The sequence below is a fragment of the Pectinophora gossypiella genome, chromosome 17 (genome assembly GCF_024362695.1).
Source record: "Pectinophora gossypiella chromosome 17, ilPecGoss1.1, whole genome shotgun sequence".
Taxonomy (NCBI): domain Eukaryota; kingdom Metazoa; phylum Arthropoda; class Insecta; order Lepidoptera; family Gelechiidae; genus Pectinophora; species Pectinophora gossypiella.
Window position 1 is genome coordinate 12,296,837 of NC_065420.1, and position 12,811 is coordinate 12,309,647.

Here is a 12,811-nt window from a genome sequence, read left to right on the forward strand (position 1 = left end):
GTAGATTTTGTTTTGTGGTATGCTATTGTTAGTTCATTATCACGCCCAGCAAAGCCACCGAGACTCCCCATTTCACCGAGCAAGTAGTCTACAATAAATCAAATTAAGAAGGTTACCAGCATTTATTCATCTCACCACCAACACGATAGAAGAAGAAGCAGGAAAATTTACGACGTACGGACGAAATCATTCGATTACTTCCTCAAGCACGGGAGTGGGAAAAAGGGATTAGATCATGAAACTTATTATGGTTTATATAATAAATGATGTCGCCACAATTTCCTACAAAAATTCTACCTTAATTGCAAGCAAAGCCGCGTGAAGTGGCGACGCAAAAAGTGTAATCCACGTTTCACACACTATCGGAAGATCTCAATTATCATCTTTTGTTTGAATGTATCCTTGAATTTCATTCCTTTGTAAAAGAATAATGGTTGGTGTGAAAAAAGTGTTAATAAATCATTCGATAGTGGCTCTGGTTGATGGTGGTTTTGGTACCAACAACCATCACCATTTGTATTATTACTATACTATGCTGTGGTTTCTTTATCTTACGGCTTTGTTAACATAAATTCAACTTCTAGTTCGGATCCTCTACAACTTTGAATGTAGCTGTTGAAGAAAAACTAGTAGTGAAGTTGTGTTTTATTAGTCATCTGTGTGTCAGTGTACTATTATTACCCATACAACACCCCGGACACTCACATACATACTTACATACAAAAATATACCATACAAAAATCTCATAGATACAGTCCGCGCGCTCTCCCCGCTTTTGAACTAAAGATTCCTTATTCTATAACTAAAGTAAGACCTGGGGCCTGTTTAATAAAACTTACAAATGTAAATTACAACGACAATTTGGTGTTTATTACGTAGCCAATATGAAACTGCAAAATATTCGTGGTCACACACTCCGCAATGTACATCAAATTGTCATTGTAATTTACAATTGTAAGTTTTATTAAACAGGCTCCAGAGGGGGTGAGGTCGGCGCCCGATACGAATCGGTGCGAGGGGGAGAAGTACCGTTCTCACATCATCACTAATTTAAGAGCCAGCATTCTGTAATTTTAGGGAAAAATAGGGCAGTGGTTTCTCTCTTGCATTCCGCCCCGCAAGATTCTGTCTGGCGTGAGTGATGGCGCCCAAAGTAGTCTAAAATAGGTATATTTTTTCATTGCTTGGGTACTTAAATAATTTTTCAAAAATATAATGTAATTGCAGAGGCATATATGTATAAAAATAATTGTGGCTTGCTTGATACTGGGGTCAGATATGGTATAGAATTATGTTGCTACCTATGTTGCTACTCTTTATTTTAATCAGAATAATAATGGGTGGAAGATGACTTGGGTCATCATTTATACCCAAAAACTAAGATAAAAGTCGCTTACGTCTGTTACCGTACGACAGTTATCCATGAAATTTTTTTATCTTGATATTTTTTTTACATTTTTCCTCACCTTATGGTTGTCTGGAAGAAATCGCTTTAAGCGATAAGGCCGCCATTTGCCATGTACTTAGTTAAGAGTTTTTGTAATTATTTCTTTTTATTTTGGTGCAATAAAGTGTATTTGTATTGTATTGTAATTTGAAGGTTAAACGAAGACAACTCTGTACAGCGCCATCTATAATATTTTTTCGTGGAACGTAGCCTGGAAAATCCCTCATTCTTCTATTATTGCAGTTTTCTATACAGCTCCACGTTATAATTTCTACATACATAAACTCACGCCCGTAATCCCTAATGGGGTGGGCAGAGCCACAAGTAATCAAAGACAACTTGCAGCCACTGTTGATACGATGTCGTAAGTTGGATATGATGGACCTTATGGTGATACTGATAAGGGATCAGCCTATCGCCCATAACATTAGTCCATCATGTTAGAGGACACAATCCCTCTGTCGGTTTTTACGACATGCCCGGGAAGACAAGCAGCTGAACGTGTTCTATGTTTTTTATTTGCTCCCAGAACAGCATAGAAGCAATTATAATTTCCAGAGTAGATTAAAGCTTTTTGGGTCACACTTTATATGAAATGAACGGGGCCAGAGATTTGCTGCTATCTACTCGTATGGCGATAAGTATTTACGCAACGCGATAGAGTATCGAATCAGTCGATATTTGGTCAAGTATTGGCCTTAATAAGCGAGGGTTTGACTGTTTTGATAGCCTAGTTTGATATAGGTCGTCCTGTGAGAAACGACTTCAGTTTGTTACTAAACAGACTTGCAATCTTACCAATAAAAAGTAAACAAGTGAACGTGTATTTGACAGCCAAGCAAAATTTAAATCAATTATCTAAATATTCGATTGCACTTTGTTTGGCTGTCAAATACTTGTACACGTTCATCGCATGTTTATTTTTGATTGGTAAGGCTAGTTGTTGATAATAATAATATAATACATAACATAAACAGTCTATATACGTCCCACTGCTGGGCACAGCCTTCTCCTCAATCAACCGGAGGGGGTATGGAGCATACTCCACCACGCTGCTCCAATGCGGGTTGGTGGAGGTGTTTTTACGGCTAATAGCCGGGACCAACGGCTTAACGTGCCCTCCGAAGCACGGAATCATCTTACTTTTTCGGACAATCAGGTGATTTAAACCTGAAAAGTCCTTACCAAACAAAGGACAGTCTCACAAAGTGACTTCGACAATGTCCCCATCGGGAATCGAACGCGGACCTCCATGTCGAGAGCCTAACGCTCTAACCACTAGACCACAGAGGCTGTTGTGACATATTTGTTTATATATTTGTTTATTTGTTTTATGTATTGTATTAAGCATTTTCATATGAGTAGAAGAAGCAAATCAGAATCGTAGATAGTGGATTTCCGTGATCCCTACCATAATCTCCCTAGCATTATCCCGTTTTTAACAGGGTCCGCTTACCTAACCAGAAGTTTTGACATGGTTGGTTTTATACAGAAGCGACTGCCTGTCTGACCTTCCAACCCGCGAAGGGAAAACCAACCCAATACAGGTTAGGTCACATACCTCCGAAAATGCATTTCTCGGCAATATGAGTTTCCTCGCGATGTTTTCCTTCACCGCTAAGCACGTGATAATCATTTATGATCCGAATATGAATTCGAAAACAAATTCGACAATCATTGGTTTAGGCCTGTACTGGATTCGAACCTGCGACCTCAAAATGAGAGGCAAGTTTTCTAGCAACTGGGCTACCACGGCTCATCCGTGATCTCTGCTAACTACAATGGGAAAATAGTTGTTATCTTATGTTATGCGAGAATGAGAATGTGGATCAAATAGCAAATAATCCTAGACACTTGTATGGTTCGTAGGCCGGAATGTTCCAGAATCATACAAACCTGCTGTTAAACAATTTTTTCAACAAAACGATAAAAAAACATTTCAATTTTGTTGCTATTGATGAGACAGTAAATCAATTTCATCAATTTTATTTATTCCGTAAACAATGTACATTGTGTTGGAATGTCTTACAAAATAAATAGATCAAATTACAATTTAGGAATAACAATTATAATTAACGAATAATAGTATAACTTTATTTAAGAAATAAATAAACGAGTGATACAGTGTGATTCCTAAATCACTCGTTTATATATATGTTAATAGTGTATTAACCGGGCTCCGTGGTCCAGTGGTTGAGCGTTGTGCTTACGATCCGGAGGTCCCGGGTTCAAATCCCGGTGGGGACATATCACAAAAATCACTTTGTGATCCCTAGTTTGGTTAGGACATTACAGGCTGATCACCTGATTGTCCGAAAGTAAGATGATCCGTGCTTCGGAAGGCACGTTAAGCCGTTGGTCCCGGTTACTACTTACTGATGTAAGTAAGTATGTCAGGGGCCTTTGGCGGCTCAATAGTAACCCTGACACCAGGGTTGATGGGGTTGGTACTCCATCTCACAACCCACGCGATAGAAGAAGAGTGTATAAATTGTTAATATGCGTAGTTGTTCCTTCGACACAAATTACAGTCATATTTTCAATCTTAAAGTTTGGAACTATAAAACATATACGGGTCGGAAGCATGTCACTCTGCCATCATCATTGACAATAACTAATGATTCAGATCGGGGTACAAAATCTTTACACTCACTTGATGGATATTGGTCCTATTGTGTTCAAAACTTATGTTTATATTTAATGGTCTATTCTGGCAGATCCTAAGATCAATTTCTTGCTTGAAGTAAATTATTATTATACTCGTAATTATTATCTATTTGTGAGATGCTTTTCAACATTAACATTTTTGAACCATCAATTTAGCGCAGGTAAGTTTTTGACGATAATTTATCAAAATGTACAATATGTATAGGCAATATTATAAATGATTAAAATAACCATTAAGATGATAAAAAGTTGATGGATTATAGTGATGGATAATTAACTTATCCCTACGTGTACTATTTAGATATAAATTCGTGTCAAAATTGGCAGTAAATGTAAGGTTGCCTAAAAAGTAAGTTACTTTCTCTGATTGTATCAGAATGCTGATGATTCCAGTACACACGATCTAATTTTATTTTAAGTTATACCTGTCATTTTCTTCTCCGCTGAAAAGGAAAAGGACGGGTGATCGACAGGCATAAAAATGGAGCACACAAATACTTTACATTTACCAATAATCCGACAATATTAAGTAGACAGCACGCGCCATACGGGTTGCATTACAGCGAGATGCCTATTTGATTCACCCTGGTTATTCATGCATTCATTTTAAAACAATTTTAAAATTAACAGCTGTCAATCATCCTTTTCTTTCCATCGGTTTAAAATGACAGGTATAACTTAAAATAAAATTAGGAGTCTGCAGGAATCAGGACCAATGACTACGTTCACTGAGTTAGGTCATCTTCATACGTAGGTGTTACAAGCCACAATACTGACATCATCTTCCATGCACCTGCCTAACCCAATAAACTGGGGTCACCAGCGGCTTATGCTCTGTAATAGCTTAATTTAGTTTTCCTGCCGTCTGATTGGCACTAATTGCCTCACCAGGGGTGAGGGGGAAAGTAGTATCTCTTTGTAGGCATAATTCAATGACCTGGGTCCATTTGACGCCCGACTTGATGGTGTTAACATTACACTACCGTCAGTGAGGTTTATTGATTCGGATGAATATAGATTTCTATATCTGAAGCGAGGTCTTGATTATTTAAAGATTTGTGGAAAGTTTCTGCATGATTAGGTGTACTGAAAATTTTGCTAAATTCTGTGATTTAAAGATATAAATGTGACTGCTTTGATAGACCAAGTTTTGCACTTTAACACAACGCAACGCAAATTTAACTTAAGCTAATGCTGAAGATGTTTCGCATGTTGAAGAAGTAAGACAAGTGGGTCACGTTGTTTCACACAACATTTCATTTTACATAGATGATGACCTAAGCCAATTTGCAAACGGTAACAATCGACAGCTGCAGTGATAAAAGTTATGTCAATCCCAATTTTATCTACGTTACTGTTTGACATAATCGTTTGCAAATTGGCTAACCCTCCTGGTAAGACCACTTGATAACGCATCATATCTTAAATAATAATAAAACAAGCTAATATTAACAGCCTCCGTGGTCTAGTGGTAAGAGCGTTAGGCTCACGATCTGGAGGTCCGGGTTCGATTCCCGATGGGGACATTGTCGAAATCACTTTGTGAGACTGTCCTTTGTTTGGTAAGAACTTTTCAGGCTTGAATCACCTGATTGTCCGAAAAAGTAAGTTGATTCCGTGCTTCGGGGGGCACGTTAAGCCGTTGGTCCTGGCTATTAGCCGTAAAAACACCTCCACCAACCCGCAGTGGAGCAGCGTGGTGGAGTATGCTCCATACCCTCTCCGGTTGATTGAGAGGAGGCCTGTGCCCAGCAGTGGGACGTAATAGGCTATTTATGTTATGTTAATATTGACTTCAAGTTTGTTACATGATGGTTCATTATTCAAGATTACAATGTGAGTTTATTTATGTGCGTTTACACGTTGTTACAAACGAAATGAAACAAAACAACATGAATGACGATTACAAAACAAAATGAGCCAAACAAATAATTACAATCTACAGAACTGAATGTGCTGAAGGAGTAGCAATGTTTCGAGCAATATTTGTTTGTCGTAATAGCGTTTCTGACAGATGACACAGTCGCCACTATTACTGTAAGGCTTCCTTCATATTGATTGTGCAAGAGTGGAAGCGATAGCGATTTAGATCTTAACTGATTTACAAATACAATATATAATTTAAGAGGCAATCACAAAGGTAAGAGAGGGTTACTTAGGTTAGGTAAATGGAAATACTTATGTTGCACCCGCTTGTTCATTTCCAAATGCCAACACAGAAACAGTTTATAACTAGAAATTAAAAGACGCTACTGTAGTTTATAATATTTGTCGATTTGGAATGGATGCCTGCAGAATTCAAGCAGAAGTTGGTTTAAACGTCTATTTAGATGGCTTTGAAAACGACTGAAACGTTCATCTACTTGTACAGGGGACTGTAGAAGAAGAGTGAGAGGACAGCCCTTGTTTTTGTTTTATCAGCCAAAGGCTTAGTAGCGTTGGAGGAACGAGATCGATCCAACAAAACCCAGTGTAGCTGTGAATGTATTAGCGCGATTCCATACTAAATTTAGAGCTTGATTCTCCCGCTCGGGCCCGCGCGTGTGTGAGTTGTCTGGTTGTGGACAGTTTAACATTTGGTATCAGTTTCTTAGTAAGAGGTACCAGGGCTATTTACAAAATAATATGCTGATTGTTTGCCGCATGAATATCATACAAACACATTTTGTTTAACCAATTGCCTTCGTAGAATTTAATGAATGTAACACTCGTATGCTATTAACAATTACGACGTATAATAGCTGCTGGAATAAAATAATTTACTGTGAAATTGGGTGCTTTAATAGGTAGGCAAAATAATTTATTACTTCGCCATTATTTAGCTATAGGTTGGGAAGTAATAAATCAATAAGTGCGTACTATAAATAATTGAAGTTAATGTAGAAAGGCGGTAACAAGAACAATAAAAAATGCAACCATAAGTACCTTCTTATCGGATTTAGCAGCATTGTATGGAACGTAGATTTTAATATTTAAATTGCTTCCCAAATTAGCATAGAAAAATGGGACTTTAAATAAGCCACATAGAAGTAATTCATCTAAAAAGCAATTTTGCTATTTAAAAATTGCGCACATACAAGTAAGTCCGCTAATAACGCTTTTATAGATGAATTGCTTCGATGTGCGTTTTTTAACCTTCCCTTGATGTTAGGGGATCGAACTCTCGAAGACTTTAGAGTTCGTTTAACCATTATGATGTGTCAACAGCAGAGATGAGAAAAATACTACTCTCACCCGTGAAGTGTCACGGGTTCGAATCCCGGCTCTGACTCTAAACCACTGAGTTCGACTTTATGAGTTTGAATTCTTGTTTGGATCTTGATGATTTTCCAGGATTGGTTCTCGGTTAATAGCAATAGGGTCGTCTCCTATTACCTACATGAAACGTAAACATAGCTGACAAGCAGTGGGTGTATTATACAACTCTTCCTACCCCTTTGGGGATAGAGGCGTGATGCGGCGTTATGTTATGTAATATTATTATGTATCGCTAGCATTATTCCGTTTCTCACAGGGTCCGCTTATCTAACCTAAAGATTTGACAGGTTCAGTTTTTTACAAAAGCGACTGCCTGTCTGACCAATCCGCGAAAGGAAAACCAGCCCAATGCAGGTTAGGTCACATACCCCTGAAAATGCATTTTGCGAATGTGGGTTTCCTCACAATGTTTTCCTTCACCGCTGAGCACGTGATAATTATATAACATGAATTCTAAAACAAATTCGGCTATCATTGGTTAAGGCCTGGGGTAAGTTCAAACCTGCGACCTCAAAGTGAGAGGCAAGCGTTCTACCAACTGGACTACCACGGCTCCTAAATAACGTATCTAGGTACATCCTCAAATAACTGTCCGAAAACGAAGCTTAGTATTAAATACTTGTCAATGCCTCAGTCATATCAAGTTCAAGGAAAGTCGATGACGTGGCATCACATGTAGTAATGTCAACAAGTAACGGCCTCTGTGGTCCAGTGGTTGAGCGTTGGTGTCACGATCTGGAGATCCCGGGTTCAAATCCCCATGGGGACGTATCACAAAAATCACTTTGTGATCCCTAGTTTAGTTTGGACAGTACAGGCTCATCACCTGATTGTCCGACAGAAAAATGATACGTGCTTCGGAAGACGTTAAGCTGTTGGTCCCGGTTACTACTTACTAATGTAAGTATGTAGTCGTTACATGAGCCATATCCGGGGCCTTTGGCGGCTCAATAGTAACCCTGACACTAGGGTTGATGAGGTTGGTACTCCACCTCACAACCCACACGATGGAAGACTTGACTTGTAACATAAATCATCTTTTCAGCCCGTTTAATAGCTCGGGCATTTCGTAGAAGGAGGCTGAAGCACCATGGCATGTCTAATGTGCTGAACATAGAGTAAACTTATTCTCAGCGGAAGTCATTCGCGGTAACAAAATGAATCACTAATTCAGCAAACGAATGATGAATTTGATGATTACACACATCAAGTAGGTCGACGAATTGTCATCGCCTGCGCAGCGATTTAGATACATTATCGTGTATGCTTTTCCCATAGCAAACAGAAATATTGACTTATTTGCAGTAACCAGTCGATTTATGCTTATACATATTACAACGGTATTGATTCGTTGAAGATACTCGGCTAAATATTTGTCAGTTGACACCATTTAACAGCTTTGAGTCACGTACAGTAAAAAATTGGTGATATAATATTTATAGGAAACCATTTTTGATTTTATCCTATATTTAATATGGAATCGACACGTAGCAGGATATCATTTTAACGATATTATGAAAAAAAAAAAAACAAATAATAACAGGGAGGTTAAAAAGGCCCCATCGAAGCGATTCATCTAAGAAATCAATAATTTGACATTTGCGCATATAAAAGTAACTGCGCAATGCAGACAAATGTCAAATAGCAATATAGCTTTTTAGGTGAATTGCTTTGATGTGGCCTTTTTAATCCCCATGTTTTGTTATATTTTCAATTTTAATTATAAGTAAATTGGCATCAGATTGGAAATAAAGACTAGATTGAATTTGTCGATTTGTCTCTGTACAGAAAAGCCTCTCAAATGCTTAATACCGGCTTCGCGATGGAGGAAATCAGCTGTTTTAAGGTTTCTTGCGTTTGAAACAACTGCGTTTTGTTTGAAAAGACGTGGAAACTTTTCTACATTAACTAAACATGGTACATTAAAATCCTTATAAATATATTCTCTGCTATCTACAAGTCTGACTGTTATAAACCAGTCAAACATATAATTGCGGCTATTAAAACTGCGAACATAACAGGGTAGTGTTTTCAGCATATTAGTTTTCTTAGTAACGAGTACGTTAGCTCCAATTACTATAAGCGTCGTAACACCTCTGTAAATACCTCTGAACAAGCCCTTTTTATGCGTAACAATCGCCTGTCTATCCGCCATCAAATCAAGCATTCTCGTTTATGGCTCCTCACAATCCTGCTCGCCTTCAACGACTCACTGTGCCCATTTACTATCCTCAACTGCACAGCGAAACACGCCAATACACTCTTTATTACAACATCGTAAAGTCCAAACAAATTGCACGAGTAAGTTTGCAGAGTTCTAAAATGCGGAGGTGCTTTCGGTACTTACAACCCGGTCTTTGTAAATGTGGCCAGTTTGGATAGAGCCGCCCTGTCTCTTGCATCGCGTGGTGCCGCAGGGACGTCGAGGGGACGAGTTATGGGATTGGGGGGTCCAACTACAGTGGTTTTCGGTGCGAGGTCACGCGACAGAACAGTTCTTGTGTCGACACTATGAAACTCTGTTATTGGACAGAGAAGCATTCACGTTAGTCAGTTTGTTCAGTATTTTCTTTGTTGCTATGAATTGCGATTGTGTAGGCAGATGGTGTTTTTTTCACGCGGATGTGCCCAGACGTTTAGTTCGTGTTGTTTGCCCGCGCGATGTATCTCCAAGTCCACAGACGTGACACTTCCGCCGAAGTGGCGGCGTTTATGATGCATCTTATCAGCGTTTACTCTTTGATTACTTAGTCCATTGAAAAAATACTGTTCTTTTTAAGTGCGTCCATATCCATACCAGTCTTGCGAGTTTTTGAAACGAGTCCAAAACATGTAGTCAATGGTCAAAGGCCTCTTAAAAATCTACACAATGGTTTAATAAAGAATAATACAAATTGGGGGCATGGGATATGTTCCTGATTTACATATAATCTCTTATTCTTTATAAAGGGTTGAGTCGATCTTAATTTATTCTTGCGTTTCGTTTAAGTACAAGATTTCGCGCATTTGCAATAATTGCGTTCTCATCCTCAATGCTTTTGTTGTGTGCATTCTGACTATGTTATCTATGTTGAAGATTATTGTCTTTACAATTAGCAATCTCGTAAGTTTTATCCACAATACAACAGGAACTTGTTTATAGACGTTTTGTAAACCAATCGCGGCAATCAAATTCAATGACACGATAACCGGGCAACCAGCGTACTGTGTTAGTTTAATATCATAGATTAAATAATTACCGGTCAGTACTAATATCTCAATTCAACCTTCCTGGCGTTATGGTTACGTCACATGGAGATTAGCTCATAATAGTCGTTTCTGTTCCATAATTACTTTGTAATTGTCCAATAGGACGTGTTTAAATAACGATAAGAGGTCATTTAGGCAATTAGCGGACACGAGCTAGTAATGCTGCTGTTTTAGGATCATTTTAGCTGAATTGTAGAGTTCAGGTGCTATTGTAGTGTTGTTTCTATATTAGAACACTAATATTTTCATTCAGAACAGTCAGTTCATATTTCTAAAGACATAGAGAAATGTCCACTAAAATCATTTTACTTTTTGAATCGTCCTCACGTTCGTCTATCATATCTAACAAACCGGTACCTACACTAGACGTATTAATCAATATTGACTATACATCTCTAGTCTATACTCCTCCATTATCAAAGTGACCTTTAAATTGTGAATGACAGACAATCAATAAATGTCGAATATATTAGAATTGATGTTACAATTTAGATCTGTCAAAAGTCATGATGATTCATGTTACAAGAAACACAAACATGGCAATATGAATGTAGATGATAGACATTATATATTATTAAATGATCTAGACCCGATTTGAAACGGTCTAAGGAAGTCTAAGCCTAAACTGAACTAGAATTAATCAAATGGAAATGTACGTATAATGATAACAAAATATTATTTAGAAATCGTGGTGATGCTTGCACGTATCTTTTTTCCAAGCACGAACGACGTTATAGCTAGAAAACGTTTCTACGGATTCTCGAAATAACCGCAGATAAACCTTCTGCCTCATATTTCAACAACTTTGTTAGGCATGAGAAGATATCACAGATGATCGCAGTGAATCATGTTAGCGAGAAAAACTTTGGCTGAGCCTTCTGAGAACCGCGTCGCGGGCACGTGACCGGCAATACCAAACTACTTCATTTTATATTTCTGGCGAAGCATACCCGCCTGAAGACAAAGACCCAGGGGCTTAACGAAGACACTGAATGATTAACAGACCACGCCATATTTAATAGCTCCAACCGACGTGAACGAAAGATTTTAAAATTTTAATGCACCATTATACTCCTCCGTAGCGATCGATTCTATTAAATAATCCACGATCAAATTTTCTGCTCCACCATTATGTTTTTCATTGTTTTCGTAACGGTCCAATAAATAAATTACAATAAATTTCGTTAAACCCTTGTTTTTTTCGGGCGGTCATTATACAATAGACCCATCGACCTTCTAATATTAATCGAAAATTAAAATCTGAATGAGAAAGTTCCGTATCGATAATTTAATCGAACGCATCCCTATCGGGAGATCTCGAGGAACCGGTCGCGGCCGAGATTCGACTGGATTCGTCGTGGATATGAAGTTATTAACATTGAATTAAATATTTACAGAGCCGTGCCGGCTGCATTCGTTTATTTTTGCATGACAATTAAATATGTATTCGACTCCGATACATGTAAAACGTGGGGTTCATTTTCGATCATTTGCATGAACCTTCAGGGCATTCTGTTCTTTTATTCATGTTCTTGAATCTGGCATTTCTCGTTTGGGAACCCGTTGTCGCTCTAATGGTGCCAACCAGACTTCTTTTACCTTCGCTTGACATTTAGTTTATTCTGAATTCGATACGCCAGATGTGCTAGGTATGTTAAATTTTAAATTCAATATATCGTGTCTTCTTCGTTTTTCAATGACACCGATCAAACTCATAAACTTTGAAGTAAAACAAAACTTTTCTGATTTCGGAGAAACTAATTAATGTCCTTGGAAGGAAATGTTTTCCCTGATCTCACTCAATCACGAATTCACAATAATCCTTCCTTTTGCAAGGAAAACCGCCAGCCTACAACCTGAATTCTTGGAACATATTTCAGCCTGTTTTTACTCAAGTGGGCGGCGTCAGATCGTAGATTGTGTGAGTCAGATGATATGGGTGTGGGAACTTGAATTACTCTAGACACGTGAAATATAGGTGCCGGTAACGCGTTTATCTCCAAGTTAAGTACACGATTCATATCGGAAACGCTATCTAGATTCGACGAGGCATCCTCCCGAGCCCTCAAGTTGGACGAAAGCCAGTGCCTAAAACCGTACCGCGGACATGATTCAACTATGAAGCGTGTTTATACTCCATATCTTTTATTGCATTACCGAGCTCAAAGTTCTCGAGAGACGTGACTGCGT

The 12,811-nt window shown here is 38.3% G+C and overlaps 1 protein-coding gene across 1 annotated transcript in view; it reads right to left on the reverse strand.

The window, feature by feature from the left end:
* Window positions 1-12,811, reverse strand: part of LOC126374144 (zinc finger SWIM domain-containing protein 4-like) — a 77,448-nt gene that overhangs the window by 63,364 nt on the left and 1,273 nt on the right. The gene's annotated exons all lie outside the window — the stretch shown is intronic.